General features: G+C 47.5%; 10 non-coding genes and 1 pseudogene across 10 annotated transcripts; all 11 read left to right on the top strand.

The window, feature by feature from the left end:
• Positions 1-1,058: 1,058 nt before the first annotated feature.
• On the top strand, positions 1,059-1,249 carry LOC141210385 (U2 spliceosomal RNA). Its single transcript, XR_012280556.1, has one exon. It is a non-coding gene; the product is annotated as a U2 spliceosomal RNA (small nuclear RNA).
• A 1,121-nt stretch (positions 1,250-2,370) lies between these two features.
• On the top strand, positions 2,371-2,561 carry LOC141210384 (U2 spliceosomal RNA). The gene has a single exon (XR_012280555.1). It is a non-coding gene; the product is annotated as a U2 spliceosomal RNA (small nuclear RNA).
• Positions 2,562-3,683: 1,122 nt separating this feature from the next.
• LOC141209924 (U2 spliceosomal RNA) lies at positions 3,684-3,874 on the top strand. The gene has a single exon (XR_012280110.1). It is a non-coding gene; the product is annotated as a U2 spliceosomal RNA (small nuclear RNA).
• A 1,121-nt stretch (positions 3,875-4,995) lies between these two features.
• On the top strand, positions 4,996-5,186 carry LOC141209583 (U2 spliceosomal RNA). Its single transcript, XR_012279776.1, has one exon. It is a non-coding gene; the product is annotated as a U2 spliceosomal RNA (small nuclear RNA).
• Positions 5,187-6,306: 1,120 nt separating this feature from the next.
• LOC141209582 (U2 spliceosomal RNA) lies at positions 6,307-6,497 on the top strand. The gene has a single exon (XR_012279775.1). It is a non-coding gene; the product is annotated as a U2 spliceosomal RNA (small nuclear RNA).
• Positions 6,498-7,617: 1,120 nt separating this feature from the next.
• LOC141210275 (U2 spliceosomal RNA) lies at positions 7,618-7,808 on the top strand. Its single transcript, XR_012280448.1, has one exon. It is a non-coding gene; the product is annotated as a U2 spliceosomal RNA (small nuclear RNA).
• Positions 7,809-8,928: 1,120 nt separating this feature from the next.
• On the top strand, positions 8,929-9,044 carry LOC141210792 (U2 spliceosomal RNA; annotated as a pseudogene).
• Positions 9,045-9,568: 524 nt separating this feature from the next.
• Positions 9,569-9,750, top strand: LOC141210574 (U2 spliceosomal RNA). The gene has a single exon (XR_012280730.1). It is a non-coding gene; the product is annotated as a U2 spliceosomal RNA (small nuclear RNA).
• Positions 9,751-10,875: 1,125 nt separating this feature from the next.
• Positions 10,876-11,066, top strand: LOC141209581 (U2 spliceosomal RNA). Its single transcript, XR_012279774.1, has one exon. It is a non-coding gene; the product is annotated as a U2 spliceosomal RNA (small nuclear RNA).
• A 1,120-nt stretch (positions 11,067-12,186) lies between these two features.
• On the top strand, positions 12,187-12,377 carry LOC141210316 (U2 spliceosomal RNA). Its single transcript, XR_012280488.1, has one exon. It is a non-coding gene; the product is annotated as a U2 spliceosomal RNA (small nuclear RNA).
• A 1,120-nt stretch (positions 12,378-13,497) lies between these two features.
• LOC141209579 (U2 spliceosomal RNA) lies at positions 13,498-13,688 on the top strand. The gene has a single exon (XR_012279772.1). It is a non-coding gene; the product is annotated as a U2 spliceosomal RNA (small nuclear RNA).
• The last annotated feature ends 3,310 nt before the right edge of the window (positions 13,689-16,998 follow it).

The following is a 16,998-nucleotide window of genomic DNA, read 5'->3' as shown; positions in this document are numbered from 1 at the left end:
TTGTCGGATTTTGGGATGGACTCTTTGGCTTTGCTTTTCTTCTCCTCATTGGATTTTTCATGTTAAAAGTTGCAGAAGCCAGATGACAAGCTCATTTTGGTTCAACTTCAGCAACTGTGCATTGCATTGCCATGTAATGTAATGTAATGCAATGCTATCTATCTAGCTCTCCCTCTATACTTCCTTTTGGATAAACAGACATATTAGGCAAGCATTTTGGAGCTTTCACCTAAATAACTACAGGTGGTGAGATAAGCTGCACAATATAATTGACCTTTCAGTATATTGTTGCACACACACCATCTATTTAGCAAATGCCCTTGTTATCAACAGCAGCCTTTTAAACTCACCTGAGCTAACAGGTATGTGAGCTGATTACTCTGCTGCGCTTAAAATTTATTTTTTGGTTTGCTACAATGCCTTTTCTGAAACGTTGTCTCCCTCTGCTGGAACACTGACTTCTTTCATTTAATGCCTGCAGACTATAAAAGAGAAACCAACCCAAAAAGTTTGGTTGATTAGTCTGTGGCATTCTTTTAAACTGTTGCTTATGGCGGTCTCTGTGAGCTTCTCAGTGACATTCAGCCATCCAGGTATCCCGCCTGCAGTAGACGGAATGTGGCAATGGAACGCTGGCTGCGCGTGTCATAATAGGCTCTGAGCCTTTATATACCTGCGCACAGCAGCAGCCACCTTCAGTCTGCTGCTGGACAGCCAGCAGCAGCAGCAGCAGGAGAGGTAATTAATCAGCAACCCTCCTGCTAAGGGTAGACAGCTGCTCGTTCCACCCCCCCCCCCGCCTTAATTGGTTCTCCTCCCTTCCAACGGTGTTGAGGCGGGTGGGAACAGCCGGGGGTTGAGGGTACTGTGCTATAAGAGGTGGAGTTATGCAGATCTAAAACGCGTGGATTGCAGCAGCAGCAAGCCGAAAAGTGCAGGCATGTGAGGGATCTAGAGGTTGACAGCATGTCTTCTTAACAGGAGTCCAGGTGGCCATCTCCACAAATGGACTTTTCAGAATCCTTGGGTGGCACCGTAGTCGGAAACCAATTCTGGTTATCGCTTCTCGGCCTTTTGGCTAAGATCAAGTGTAGTATCTGTTCTTATCAGTTTAATATCTGATACGTTCCCTATCTGGGGACCATATATTAAATGGATTTTTAGAACAGGGAGATGGAAAAAGAGCTTGCTCTGTCCACTCCACGCATTGACCTGGTATTGCAGTATCTCCAAGACCGATGCACCCCTTCTTTAATGCAGTTTCTAAAATCAGAAAGAATTGAATTCAATGCTTTTTGTTCATTTTGCTTGTTTGTCGGATTTTGGGATGGACTCTTTGGCTTTGCTTTTCTTCTCCTCATTGGATTTTTCATGTTAAAAGTTGCAGAAGCCAGATGACAAGCTCATTTTGGTTCAACTTCAGCAACTGTGCATTGCATTGCCATGTAATGTAATGTAATGCAATGCTATCTATCTAGCTCTCCCTCTATACTTCCTTTTGGATAAACAGACATATTAGGCAAGCATTTTGGAGCTTTCACCTAAATAACTACAGGTGGTGAGATAAGCTGCACAATATAATTGACCTTTCAGTATATTGTTGCACACACACCATCTATTTAGCAAATGCCCTTGTTATCAACAGCAGCCTTTTAAACTCACCTGAGCTAACAGGTATGTGAGCTGATTACTCTGCTGCGCTTAAAATTTATTTTTTGGTTTGCTACAATGCCTTTTCTGAAACGTTGTCTCCCTCTGCTGGAACACTGACTTCTTTCATTTAATGCCTGCAGACTATAAAAGAGAAACCAACCCAAAAAGTTTGGTTGATTAGTCTGTGGCATTCTTTTAAACTGTTGCTTATGGCGGTCTCTGTGAGCTTCTCAGTGACATTCAGCCATCCAGGTATCCCGCCTGCAGTAGACGGAATGTGGCAATGGAACGCTGGCTGCGCGTGTCATAATAGGCTCTGAGCCTTTATATACCTGCGCACAGCAGCAGCCACCTTCAGTCTGCTGCTGGACAGCCAGCAGCAGCAGCAGCAGGAGAGGTAATTAATCAGCAACCCTCCTGCTAAGGGTAGACAGCTGCTCGTTCCACCCCCCCCCCCGCCTTAATTGGTTCTCCTCCCTTCCAACGGTGTTGAGGCGGGTGGGAACAGCCGGGGGTTGAGGGTACTGTGCTATAAGAGGTGGAGTTATGCAGATCTAAAACGCGTGGATTGCAGCAGCAGCAAGCCGAAAAGTGCAGGCATGTGAGGGATCTAGAGGTTGACAGCATGTCTTCTTAACAGGAGTCCAGGTGGCCATCTCCACAAATGGACTTTTCAGAATCCTTGGGTGGCACCGTAGTCGGAAACCAATTCTGGTTATCGCTTCTCGGCCTTTTGGCTAAGATCAAGTGTAGTATCTGTTCTTATCAGTTTAATATCTGATACGTTCCCTATCTGGGGACCATATATTAAATGGATTTTTAGAACAGGGAGATGGAAAAAGAGCTTGCTCTGTCCACTCCACGCATTGACCTGGTATTGCAGTATCTCCAAGACCGATGCACCCCTTCTTTAATGCAGTTTCTAAAATCAGAAAGAATTGAATTCAATGCTTTTTGTTCATTTTGCTTGTTTGTCGGATTTTGGGATGGACTCTTTGGCTTTGCTTTTCTTCTCCTCATTGGATTTTTCATGTTAAAAGTTGCAGAAGCCAGATGACAAGCTCATTTTGGTTCAACTTCAGCAACTGTGCATTGCATTGCCATGTAATGTAATGTAATGCAATGCTATCTATCTAGCTCTCCCTCTATACTTCCTTTTGGATAAAGAGACATATTAGGCAAGCATTTTGGAGCTTTCACCTAAATAACTACAGGTGGTGAGATAAGCTGCACAATATAATTGACCTTTCAGTATATTGTTGCACACACACCATCTATTTAGCAAATGCCCTTGTTATCAACAGCAGCCTTTCAAACTCACCTGAGCTAACAGGTATGTGAGCTGGTTACTCTGCTGCGCTTAAAATTTCTTTTTTGGTTTGCTACAATGCCTTTTCTGAAACGTTGTCTCCCTCTGCTGGAACACTGACTTCTTTCATTTAATGCCTGCAGACTATAAAAGAGAAACCAACCCAAAAAGTTTGGTTGATTAGTCTGTGGCATTCTTTTAAACTGTTGCTTATGGCGGTCTCTGTGAGCTTCTCAGTGACATTCAGCCATCCAGGTATCCCGCCTGCAGTAGACGGAATGTGGCAATGGAACGCTGGCTGCGCGTGTCATAATAGGCTCTGAGCCTTTATATACCTGCGCACAGCAGCAGCCACCTTCAGTCTGCTGCTGGACAGCCAGCAGCAGCAGCAGCAGGAGAGGTAATTAATCAGCAACCCTCCTGCTAAGGGTAGACAGCTGCTCGTTCCACCCCCCCCCCCCGCCTTAATTGGTTCTCCTCCCTTCCAACGGTGTTGAGGCGGGTGGGAACAGCCGGGGGTTGAGGGTACTGTGCTAAAAGAGGTGGAGTTATGCAGATCTAAAACGCGTGGATTGCAGCAGCAGCAAGCCGAAAAGTGCAGGCATGTGAGGGATCTAGAGGTTGACAGCATGTCTTCTTAACGGGAGTCCAGGTGGCCATCTCCACAAATGGACTTTTCAGAATCCTTGGGTGGCACCGTAGTCGGAAACCAATTCTGGTTATCGCTTCTCGGCCTTTTGGCTAAGATCAAGTGTAGTATCTGTTCTTATCAGTTTAATATCTGATACGTCCCCTATCTGGGGACCATATATTAAATGGATTTTTAGAACAGGGAGATGGAAAAAGAGCTTGCTCTGTCCACTCCACGCATTGACCTGGTATTGCAGTATCTCCAGGACCGGTGCACCACTTCTTTAATGCAGTTTCTAAAATCAGAAAGAATTGAATTCAATGCTTTTTGTTCATTTTGCTTGTTTGTCGGATTTTGGGATGGACTCTTTGGCTTTGCTTTTCTTCTCCTTATTGGATTTTTCATGTTAAAAGTTGCAGAAGCCAGATGACAAGCTCATTTTGGTTCAACTTCAGCAACTGTGCATTGCATTGCCATGTAATGTAATGTAATGCAATGCTATCTATCTAGCTCTCCCTCTATACTTCCTTTTGGATAAACAGACATATTAGGCAAGCATTTTGGAGCTTTCACCTAAATAACTACAGGTGGTGAGATAAGCTGCACAATATAATTGACCTTTCAGTATATTGTTGCACACACACCATCTATTTAGCAAATGCCCTTGTTATCAACAGCAGCCTTTTAAACTCACCTGAGCTAACAGGTATGTGAGCTGGTTACTCTGCTGCGCTTAAAATTTCTTTTTTGGTTTGCTACAATGCCTTTTCTGAAACGTTGTCTCCCTCTGCTGGAACACTGACTTCTTTCATTTAATGCCTGCAGACTATAAAAGAGAAACCAACCCAAAAAGTTTGGTTGATTAGTCTGTGGCATTCTTTTAAACTGTTGCTTATGGCGGTCTCTGTGAGCTTCTCAGTGACATTCAGCCATCCAGGTATCCCGCCTGCAGTAGACGGAATGTGGCAATGGAACGCTGGCTGCGCGTGTCATAATAGGCTCTGAGCCTTTATATACCTGCGCACAGCAGCAGCCACCTTCAGTCTGCTGCTGGACAGCCAGCAGCAGCAGCAGCAGGAGAGGTAATTAATCAGCAACCCTCCTGCTAAGGGTAGACAGCCGCTCGTTCCACCCCCCCCCCCGCCTTAATTGGTTCTCCTCCCTTCCAACGGTGTTGAGGCGGGTGGGAACAGCCGGGGGTTGAGGGTACTGTGCTAAAAGAGGTGGAGTTATGCAGATCTAAAACGCGTGGATTGCAGCAGCAGCAAGCCGAAAAGTGCAGGCATGTGAGGGATCTAGAGGTTGACAGCATGTCTTCTTAACGGGAGTCCAGGTGGCCATCTCCACAAATGGACTTTTCAGAATCCTTGGGTGGCACCGTAGTCGGAAACCAATTCTGGTTATCGCTTCTCGGCCTTTTGGCTAAGATCAAGTGTAGTATCTGTTCTTATCAGTTTAATATCTGATACGTCCCCTATCTGGGGACCATATATTAAATGGATTTTTAGAACAGGGAGATGGAAAAAGAGCTTGCTCTGTCCACTCCACGCATTGACCTGGTATTGCAGTATCTCCAGGACCGGTGCACCCCTTCTTTAATGCAGTTTCTAAAATCAGAAAGAATTGAATTCAATGCTTTTTGTTCATTTTGCTTGTTTGTCGGATTTTGGGATGGACTCTTTGGCTTTGCTTTTCTTCTCCTCATTGGATTTTTCATGTTAAAAGTTGCAGAAGCCAGATGACAAGCTCATTTTGGTTCAACTTCAGCAACTGTGCATTGCATTGCCATGTAATGTAATGTAATGCAATGCTATCTATCTAGCTCTCCCTCTATACTTCCTTTTGGATAAACAGACATATTAGGCAAGTATTTTGGAGCTTTCACCTAAATAACTACAGGTGGTGAGATAAGCTGCACAATATAATTGACCTTTCAGTATATTGTTGCACACACACCATCTATTTAGCAAATGCCCTTGTTATCAACAGCAGCCTTTTAAACTCACCTGAGCTAACAGGTATGTGAGCTGGTTACTCTGCTGCGCTTAAAATTTCTTTTTTGGTTTGCTACAATGCCTTTTCTGAAACGTTGTCTCCCTCTGCTGGAACACTGACTTCTTTCATTTAATGCCTGCAGACTATAAAAGAGAAACCAACCCACAAAGTTTGGTTGATTAGTCTGTGGCGTTCTTTTAAACTGTTGCTTATGGCGGTCTCTGTGAGCTTCTCAGTGACATTCAGCCATCCAGGTATCCCGCCTGCAGTAGACGGAATGTGGCAATGGAACGCTGGCTGCGCGTGTCATAATAGGCTCTGAGCCTTTATATACCTGCGCACAGCAGCAGCCACCTTCATTCTGCTGCTGGACAGCCAGCAGCAGCAGCAGCAGGAGAGGTAATTAATCAGCAACCCTCCTGCTAAGGGTAGACAGCTGCTCGTTCCACCCCCCCCCCGCCTTAATTGGTTCTCCTCCCTTCCAACGGTGTTGAGGCGGGTGGGAACAGCCGGGGGTTGAGGGTACTGTGCTAAAAGAGGTGGAGTTATGCAGATCTAAAACGCGTGGATTGCAGCAGCAGCAAGCCGAAAAGTGCAGGCATGTGAGGGATCTAGAGGTTGACAGCATGTCTTCTTAACGGGAGTCCAGGTGGCCATCTCCACAAATGGACTTTTCAGAATCCTTGGGTGGCACCGTAGTCGGAAACCAATTCTGGTTATCGCTTCTCGGCCTTTTGGCTAAGATCAAGTGTAGTATCTGTTCTTATCAGTTTAATATCTGATACGTCCCCTATCTGGGGACCATATATTAAATGGATTTTTAGAACAGGGAGATGGAAAAAGAGCTTGCTCTGTCCACTCCACGCATTGACCTGGTATTGCAGTATCTCCAGGACCGGTGCACCCCTTCTTTAATGCAGTTTCTAAAATCAGAAAGAATTGAATTCAATGCTTTTTGTTCATTTTGCTTGTTTGTCGGATTTTGGGATGGACTCTTTGGCTTTGCTTTTCTTCTCCTCATTGGATTTTTCATGTTAAAAGTTGCAGAAGCCAGATGACAAGCTCATTTTGGTTCAACTTCAGCAACTGTGCATTGCATTGCCATGTAATGTAATGTAATGCAATGCTATCTATCTAGCTCTCCCTCTATACTTCCTTTTGGATAAACAGACATATTAGGCAAGCATTTTGGAGCTTTCACCTAAATAACTACAGGTGGTGAGATAAGCTGCACAATATAATTGACCTTTCAGTATATTGTTGCACACACACCATCTATTTAGCAAATGCCCTTGTTATCAACAGCAGCCTTTTAAACTCACCTGAGCTAACAGGTATGTGAGCTGGTTACTCTGCTGCGCTTAAAATTTCTTTTTTGGTTTGCTACAATGCCTTTTCTGAAACGTTGTCTCCCTCTGCTGGAACACTGACTTCTTTCATTTAATGCCTGCAGACTATAAAAGAGAAACCAACCCAAAAAGTTTGGTTGATTAGTCTGTGGCATTCTTTTAAACTGTTGCTTATGGCGGTCTCTGTGAGCTTCTCAGTGACATTCAGCCATCCAGGTATCCCGCCTGCAGTAGACGGAATGTGGCAATGGAACGCTGGCTGCGCGTGTCATAATAGGCTCTGAGCCTTTATATACCTGCGCACAGCAGCAGCCACCTTCAGTCTGCTGCTGGACAGCCAGCAGCAGCAGCAGCAGGAGAGGTAATTAATCAGCAACCCTCCTGCTAAGGGTAGACAGCTGCTCGTTCCACCCCCCCCCCGCCTTAATTGGTTCTCCTCCCTTCCAACGGTGTTGAGGCGGGTGGGAACAGCCGGGGGTTGAGGGTACTGTGCTAAAAGAGGTGGAGTTATGCAGATCTAAAATGCGTGGATTGCAGCAGCAGCAAGCCGAAAAGTGCAGGCATGTGAGGGATCTAGAGGTTGACAGCATGTCTTCTTAACGGGAGTCCAGGTGGCCATCTCCACAAATGGACTTTTCAGAATCCTTGGGTGGCACCGTAGTCGGAAACCAATTCTGGTTATCGCTTCTCGGCCTTTTGGCTAAGATCAAGTGTAGTATCTGTTCTTATCAGTTTAATATCTGATACGTCCCCTATCTGGGGACCATATATTAAATGGATTTTTAGAACAGGGAGATGGAAAAAGAGCTTGCTCTGTCCACTCCACGCATTGAACTGGTATTGCAGTATCTCCAGGACCGGTGCACCCCTTCTTTAATGCAGTTTCTAAAATCAGAAAGAATTGAATTCAATGCTTTTTGTTCATTTTGCTTGTTTGTCGGATTTTGGGATGGACTCTTTGGCTTTGCTTTTCTTCTCCTCATTGGATTTTTCATGTTAAAAGTTGCAGAAGCCAGATGACAAGCTCATTTTGGTTCAACTTCAGCAACTGTGCATTGCATTGCCATGTAATGTAATGTAATGCAATGCTATCTATCTAGCTCTCCCTCTATACTTCCTTTTGGATAAACAGACATATTAGGCAAGCATTTTGGAGCTTTCACCTAAATAACTACAGGTGGTGAGATAAGCTGCACAATATAATTGACCTTTCAGTATATTGTTGCACACACACCATCTATTTAGCAAATGCCCTTGTTATCAACAGCAGCCTTTTAAACTCACCTGAGCTAACAGGTATGTGAGCTGGTTACTCTGCTGCGCTTAAAATTTCTTTTTTGGTTTGCTACAATGCCTTTTCTGAAACGTTGTCTCCCTCTGCTGAAACACTGACTTCTTTCATTTAATGCCTGCAGACTATAAAAGAGAAACCAACCCAAAAAGTTTGGTTGATTAGTCTGTGGCATTCTTTTAAACTGTTGCTTATGGCGGTCTCTGTGAGCTTCTCAGTGACATTCAGCCATCCAGGTATCCCGCCTGCAGTAGACGGAATGTGGCAATGGAACGCTGGCTGCGCGTGTCATAATAGGCTCTGAGCCTTTATATACCTGCGCACAGCAGCAGCCACCTTCAGTCTGCTGCTGGACAGCCAGCAGCAGCAGCAGCAGGAGAGGTAATTAATCAGCAACCCTCCTGCTAAGGGTAGACAGCTGCTCGTTCCACCCCCCCCCCGCCTTAATTGGTTCTCCTCCCTTCCAACGGTGTTGAGGCGGGTGGGAACAGCCGGGGGTTGAGGGTACTGTGCTAAAAGAGGTGGAGTTATGCAGATCTAAAACGCGTGGATTGCAGCAGCAGCAAGCCGAAAAGTGCAGGCATGTGAGGGATCTAGAGGTTGACAGCATGTCTTCTTAACGGGAGTCCAGGTGGCCATCTCCACAAATGGACTTTTCAGAATCCTTGGGTGGCACCGTAGTCGGAAAAAAATTCTGGTTATCGCTTCTCGGCCTTTTGGCTAAGATCAAGTGTAGTATCTTTCGAAAAGGCAGTTTTGTCCTTGGGCTGCCCTAGTAAATTGATGCATATTACACACTGGTTTGGTGCACTTGTTAGTACGCCAGGTGGCTCATAGAATTATCTGATGGAAAACATGGCCCTCCAGGATCGAAGTCACTAGGCTGGGTAAGTGTGAGGGCTTTGGAGCAATGTGCCCCAGGAGTAGGCGCCCTGGTGGGAGTCCAAGCTTACTGGGACTGGGAACCCCAGAAAGACTTGGCTTCATAGCACGCCGCACCTTTGCCAATCATACTTTCTGAGCAACCCCCCCTATTCCTGGCCTCCGGGCTAGGAAGGGGAATTTTTATAAACCCGGTCGGAGGTCCGGTCAGCTTTGGGCTGAGAAACCAACACAGGCTCCAGCTCCACTAGGGTGGCAGCCTAGATGGAAGCTGGGAGCACGAAAACGGCTCTTCTCCGGCTTCGGCTAGGGAGAGTATCGGAGATCCCTGACCCTCGCTGTGGCCTTCTGGCTCGGAGGGATGGGGATGGTTTATTGGGGACCCTCTCCTCCGGGATGGGTCCACATGAATCCTCGCCTCGTGCGCTGTTTTGGTGTGACTTCGGTCACATTTTTCAGTGCCTTGGATGCAGCTTCAATCAAAAAATCTGTTCTTTTCAGTTTAATATCTGATACGTCCCCTATCTGGGGACCATATATTAAATGGATTTTTAGAACAGGGAGATGGAAAAAGAGCTTGCTCTGTCCACTCCACGCATTGACCTGGTATTGCAGTATCTCCAGGACCGGTGCACCCCTTCTTTAATGCAGTTTCTAAAATCAGAAAGAATTGAATTCAATTCTTTTTGTTCATTTTGCTTGTTTGTCGGATTTTGGGATGGACTCTTTGGCTTTGCTTTTCTTCTCCTCATTGGATTTTTCATGTTAAAAGTTGCAGAAGCCAGATGACAAGCTCATTTTGGTTCAACTTCAGCAACTGTGCATTGCATTGCCATGTAATGTAATGTAATGCAATGCTATCTATCTAGCTCTCCCTCTATACTTCCTTTTGGATAAACAGACATATTAGGCAAGCATTTTGGAGCTTTCACCTAAATAACTACAGGTGGTGAGATAAGCTGCACAATATAATTGACCTTTCAGTATATTGTTGCACACACACCATCTATTTAGCAAATGCCCTTGTTATCAACAGCAGCCTTTTAAACTCACCTGAGCTAACAGGTATGTGAGCTGGTTACTCTGCTGCGCTTAAAATTTCTTTTTTGGTTTGCTACAATGCCTTTTCTGAAACGTTGTCTCCCTCTGCTGGAACACTGACTTCTTTCATTTAATGCCTGCAGACTATAAAAGAGAAACCAACCCAAAAAGTTTGGTTGATTAGTCTGTGGCATTCTTTTAAACTGTTGCTTATGGCGGTCTCTGTGAGCTTCTCAGTGACATTCAGCCATCCAGGTATCCCGCCTGCAGTAGACGGAATGTGGCAATGGAACGCTGGCTGCGCGTGTCATAATAGGCTCTGAGCCTTTATATACCTGCGCACAGCAGCAGCCACCTTCAGTCTGCTGCTGGACAGCCAGCAGCAGCAGCAGCAGGAGAGGTAATTAATCAGCAACCCTCCTGCTAAGGGTAGACAGCTGCTCGTTCCACCGCCCCCCCCCCCCGCCTTAATTGGTTCTCCTCCCTTCCAACGGTGTTGAGGCGGGTGGGAACAGCCGGGGGTTGAGGGTACTGTGCTAAAAGAGGTGGAGTTATGCAGATCTAAAACGCGTGGATTGCAGCAGCAGCAAGCCGAAAAGTGCAGGCATGTGAGGGATCTAGAGGTTGACAGCATGTCTTCTTAACGGGAGTCCAGGTGGCCATCTCCACAAATGGACTTTTCAGAATCCTTGGGTGGCACCGTAGTCGGAAACCAATTCTGGTTATCGCTTCTCGGCCTTTTGGCTAAGATCAAGTGTAGTATCTGTTCTTATCAGTTTAATATCTGATACGTCCCCTATCTGGGGACCATATATTAAATGGATTTTTAGAACAGGGAGATGGAAAAAGAGCTTGCTCTGTCCACTCCACGCATTGACCTGGTATTGCAGTATCTCCAGGACCGGTGCACCCCTTCTTTAATGCAGTTTCTAAAATCAGAAAGAATTGAATTCAATGCTTTTTGTTCATTTTGCTTGTTTGTCGGATTTTGGGATGGACTCTTTGGCTTTGCTTTTCTTCTCCTCATTGGATTTTTCATGTTAAAAGTTGCAGAAGCCAGATGACAAGCTCATTTTGGTTCAACTTCAGCAACTGTGCATTGCATTGCCATGTAATGTAATGTAATGCAATGCTATCTATCTAGCTCTCCCTCTATACTTCCTTTTGGATAAACAGACATATTAGGCAAGCATTTTGGAGCTTTCACCTAAATAACTACAGGTGGTGAGATAAGCTGCACAATATAATTGACCTTTCAGTATATTGTTGCACACACACCATCTATTTAGCAAATGCCCTTGTTATCAACAGCAGCCTTTTAAACTCACCTGAGCTAACAGGTATGTGAGCTGGTTACTCTGCTGCGCTTAAAATTTCTTTTTTGGTTTGCTACAATGCCTTTTCTGAAACGTTGTCTCCCTCTGCTGGAACACTGACTTCTTTCATTTAATGCCTGCAGACTATAAAAGAGAAACCAACCCAAAAAGTTTGGTTGATTAGTCTGTGGCATTCTTTTAAACTGTTGCTTATGGCGGTCTCTGTGAGCTTCTCAGTGACATTCAGCCATCCAGGTATCCCGCCTGCAGTAGACGGAATGTGGCAATGGAACGCTGGCTGCGCGTGTCATAATAGGCTCTGAGCCTTTATATACCTGCGCACAGCAGCAGCCACCTTCAGTCTGCTGCTGGACAGCCAGCAGCAGCAGCAGCAGGAGAGGTAATTAATCAGCAACCCTCCTGCTAAGGGTAGACAGCTGCTCGTTCCACCCCCCCCCCGCCTTAATTGGTTCTCCTCCCTTCCAACGGTGTTGAGGCGGGTGGGAACAGCCGGGGGTTGAGGGTACTGTGCTAAAAGAGGTGGAGTTATGCAGATCTAAAACGCGTGGATTGCAGCAGCAGCAAGCCGAAAAGTGCAGGCATGTGAGGGATCTAGAGGTTGACAGCATGTCTTCTTAACGGGAGTCCAGGTGGCCATCTCCACAAATGGACTTTTCAGAATCCTTGGGTGGCACCGTAGTCGGAAACCAATTCTGGTTATCGCTTCTCGGCCTTTTGGCTAAGATCAAGTGTAGTATCTGTTCTTATCAGTTTAATATCTGATACGTCCCCTATCTGGGTACCATATATTAAATGGATTTTTAGAACAGGGAGATGGAAAAAGAGCTTGCTCTGTCCACTCCACGCATTGACCTGGTATTGCAGTATCTCCAGGACCGGTGCACCCCTTCTTTAATGCAGTTTCTAAAATCAGAAAGAATTGAATTCAATGCTTTTTGTTCATTTTGCTTGTTTGTCGGATTTTGGGATGGACTCTTTGGCTTTGCTTTTCTTCTCCTCATTGGATTTTTCATGTTAAAAGTTGCAGAAGCCAGATGACAAGCTCATTTTGGTTCAACTTCAGCAACTGTGCATTGCATTGCCATGTAATGTAATGTAATGCAATGCTATCTATCTAGCTCTCCCTCTATACTTCCTTTTGGATAAACAGACATATTAGGCAAGCATTTTGGAGCTTTCACCTAAATAACTACAGGTGGTGAGATAAGCTGCACAATATAATTGACCTTTCAGTATATTGTTGCACACACACCATCTATTTAGCAAATGCCCTTGTTATCAACAGCAGCCTTTTAAACTCACCTGAGCTAACAGGTATGTGAGCTGGTTACTCTGCTGCGCTTAAAATTTCTTTTTTGGTTTGCTACAATGCCTTTTCTGAAACGTTGTCTCCCTCTGCTGGAACACTGACTTCTTTCATTTAATGCCTGCAGACTATAAAAGAGAAACCAACCCAAAAAGTTTGGTTGATTAGTCTGTGGCATTCTTTTAAACTGTTGCTTATGGCGGTCTCTGTGAGCTTCTCAGTGACATTCAGCCATCCAGGTATCCCGCCTGCAGTAGACGGAATGTGGCAATGGAACGCTGGCTGCGCGTGTCATAATAGGCTCTGAGCCTTTATATACCTGCGCACAGCAGCAGCCACCTTCAGTCTGCTGCTGGACAGCCAGCAGCAGCAGCAGCAGGAGAGGTAATTAATCAGCAACCCTCCTGCTAAGGGTAGACAGCTGCTCGTTCCACCCCCCCCCCGCCTTAATTGGTTCTCCTCCCTTCCAACGGTGTTGAGGCGGGTGGGAACAGCCGGGGGTTGAGGGTACTGTGCTAAAAGAGGTGGAGTTATGCAGATCTAAAACGCGTGGATTGCAGCAGCAGCAAGCCGAAAAGTGCAGGCATGTGAGGGATCTAGAGGTTGACAGCATGTCTTCTTAACGGGAGTCCAGGTGGCCATCTCCACAAATGGACTTTTCAGAATCCTTGGGTGGCACCGTAGTCGGAAACCAATTCTGGTTATCGCTTCTCGGCCTTTTGGCTAAGATCAAGTGTAGTATCTGTTCTTATCAGTTTAATATCTGATACGTCCCCTATCTGGGGACCATATATTAAATGGATTTTTAGAACAGGGAGATGGAAAAAGAGCTTGCTCTGTCCACTCCACGCATTGACCTGGTATTGCAGTATCTCCAGGACCGGTGCACCCCTTCTTTAATGCAGTTTCTAAAATCAGAAAGAATTGAATTCAATGCTTTTTGTTCATTTTGCTTGTTTGTCGGATTTTGGGATGGACTCTTTGGCTTTGCTTTTCTTCTCCTCATTGGATTTTTCATGTTAAAAGTTGCAGAAGCCAGATGACAAGCTCATTTTGGTTCAACTTCAGCAACTGTGCATTGCATTGCCATGTAATGTAATGTAATGCAATGCTATCTATCTAGCTCTCCCTCTATACTTCCTTTTGGATAAACAGACATATTAGGCAAGCATTTTGGAGCTTTCACCTAAATAACTACAGGTGGTGAGATAAGCTGCACAATATAATTGACCTTTCAGTATATTGTTGCACACACACCATCTATTTAGCAAATGCCCTTGTTATCAACAGCAGCCTTTTAAACTCACGTGAGCTAACAGGTATGTGAGCTGGTTACTCTGCTGTGCTTAAAATTTCTTTTTTGGTTTGCTACAATGCCTTTTCTGAAACGTTGTCTCCCTCTGCTGGAACACTGACTTCTTTCATTTAATGCCTGCAGACTATAAAAGAGAAACCAACCCAAAAAGTTTGGTTGATTAGTCTGTGGCATTCTTTTAAACTGTTGCTTATGGCGGTCTCTGTGAGCTTCTCAGCGACATTCAGCCATCCAGGTATCCCGCCTGCAGTAGACGGAATGTGGCAATGGAACGCTGGCTGCGCGTGTCATAATAGGCTCTGAGCCTTTATATACCTGCGCACAGCAGCAGCCACCTTCAGTCTGCTGCTGGACAGCCAGCAGCAGCAGCAGCAGGAGAGGTAATTAATCAACAACCCTCCTGCTAAGGGTAGACAGCTGCTCGTTCCACCCCCCCCCCGCCTTAATTGGTTCTCCTCCCTTCCAACGGTGTTGAGGCGGGTGGGATCAGCCGGGGGTTGAGGGTACTGTGCTAAAAGAGGTGGAGTTATGCAGATCTAAAACGCGTAGATTGCAGCAGCAGCAAGCCGAAAAGTGCAGGCATGTGAGGGATCTAGAGGTTGATGTAGCACCCTGAGGATTCGGCTGCTACAGGGGTATTGCACCTCAACCCAGAGGTGTGATATTCCACTCCCGGGCAAGGATGGAGAGTGGAACTGAGCTCGGTAGGCTGCATGCACTACACACATCCCATTTCCGGAGGGCAGACCAACGGTACTCCCACTTAGAAATGTGCAGGTACGACCGAGTCTGTCCTTGGCTGGAGTGGGAGGGGGTTGGAACATCCCATGTAGTGTAGGGGCAGATAGGGGGTGCAGTCTGGGTAGTGATAGGAGCTCATTGGGTGCTGGTCACCTGAGCTCACACATAGAGGGATATAAAAGGAGGGTACCAACTAAGAACAGGGTCAGATGCAGAGAACAAGTCAGATGCAGAGAACAAGTCAGTTGCAGAAGCAAGGAGGAGAGGAGAAGAGAGGCCCAGAGTGAGAGAGGAGCAGAGAAGGAGTACCCAGAGGGGAAAACAGAGAGGACCCAAGAACCCAAATTAAAGCACCGGGTGAGGAGTCGGCACAGGGTACCGGAACCCAAACTGGTGGGGGCAGAAAACACACCCTAGCCAGAGACCGGAGGCCGTGGGCAGCATCTGCCACGGCCACCCACCACATCCACCCCGAAGGCATACCACGTGGAGGGTCAGGGAACCCAAGGCCAAGGGTGTCCCAACAGAAGGCCCGAGGGAGCTGGACCTAGGTGGATCACTGGTGGGGACGGCCAGAGAACGGGACAGAAGGAGAGCTCAGGGCCACGCTCCGGACTTGTTTGGGGGTTGGCTGCATCCAGGACCTGGTGGACGCAGCACGGCTCGGGTGGTCACTCGAAGCTGGAGTGACCAGTACAACATCTGCAGTAAGTAAACACCCTTAACTGCACAACCCGACTCTGTCTTAATTGCCGTCTGCACTGCACCACCACAACCCCCATCCTCTGCACCTGTCCCCCCTGAGGCTATACCCCTCCCGTTGGGGGTTATCCCACCAAGCTGCGCACCCACCATCAGCCTCAGCGGACCCTGCTGCAGCGGCGGCCACAGTGACCGCATCACAACGGGTGGCGTAGTCGACACAAAAGAACTCTTAATAACATCTGTAGGACTGCCACATAACACTGAGTTTGACGCCCTGGGCACGGGCCGGGTCACAGCCGCTCGGAGACTACAACCCCCATCTGATCCGGTGCCGGGTATTCCCCTCAAAAAGGAATATGTCCCAGGGGGCGCGTCAACTTTGGCGTAGTCGGCAGGATTACGTGCCCGCAACACCCGGGTACTGCGTGCCTGAAGCAAAGTGCAAGTTTACCTCAGAAAGAAGTCTCCCGCCGGTTCCGGAGGGTCCACGCCATCGGACTCCATCACCAGTCGTTTCCCGCCACTGGGAAGCGATTCCCGCCATTTCCAGCTTTTTCCCGCCTTGGAAGAGCAGCGGACGCCATTATGGGCGTGCCAAAGGAGGGCAGGAGGCCGCCTCCCATCGTGGGCCAGGACAGAAAATGGCGCCAAAAGTGGAAACCGCCCCCACCAACAGAGACTGTGATGCTGGAGGTGTCTGTCAGCGTGAGAGAACTGCCCCTGGAGCTGACGGTCACCGAGTTGCCCCGGGACCGCCCTCGAAGTGGGAGGAGACGAGAGAAGAGAGCGGGGATGGGTGCCGCCTGGAGCAGTCTGGAGCGAGCGCACCCGGAGACAAGAAGTCTAACAAGCAGTCTGGAGCGAGCGCACCCGGAGACAAGAAGTCTAACAAGGAGTATGGAGAGAGCTTACCCGGAAATGGAGAAAGAGCAGAGCAGCACCGGCCCGCTGGCCAGGAGCCTGCTGGAAGAAGAGCAGAGCAGCACCGGCCCGCTGGCCAGGAGCCTGCTGGAAGAAGAGCAGAGCAGCACCGACCCGTTGGTCAGGAGCCTGCTGGAAACCACGACCCCACTAGGCCTAGTGGAGGTCCTTGCACAGCTCCCCCGAGACCGGGAGTGTGCACAGACCGCTCTGGAGGGCCTCGCACGGAGGATGGCCCGGGTACAGCGCGAGATATTGGCGGAGTGGAGCCGAGAGATGGCCCAGCAAACCAAGACCCGGAGCACGCCAGCCAAGATGAGGAGACAGACCGCCTCTGAGGATGGCGCGGGAGGACCCAAGGCCGGAGACGGCGCCGAGAAGGGAGCCGAACGTATGGAGGCAGGTAAAGGGGACGTCTATACCCCAAACCGGGAAATCGCTTACCTGCCCCAGCTCCCCGTCGCAGAGCCCGAAAGTCCCCCTGCTGTGCCCGTAGCCGCCATGTCACCGCTATGGACTAGG

This window comes from Phyllobates terribilis, unplaced genomic scaffold (genome assembly GCF_046119375.1).
Source record: "Phyllobates terribilis strain yellow unplaced genomic scaffold, ASM4611937v1 Scaffold_169__1_contigs__length_4117513, whole genome shotgun sequence".
In the NCBI taxonomy this organism is placed as follows: Eukaryota; Metazoa; Chordata; class Amphibia; order Anura; family Dendrobatidae; genus Phyllobates; species Phyllobates terribilis.
Note: the sequence above shows the minus strand (reverse complement) of the source record. Positions and strands in the feature narration are given on the sequence as shown.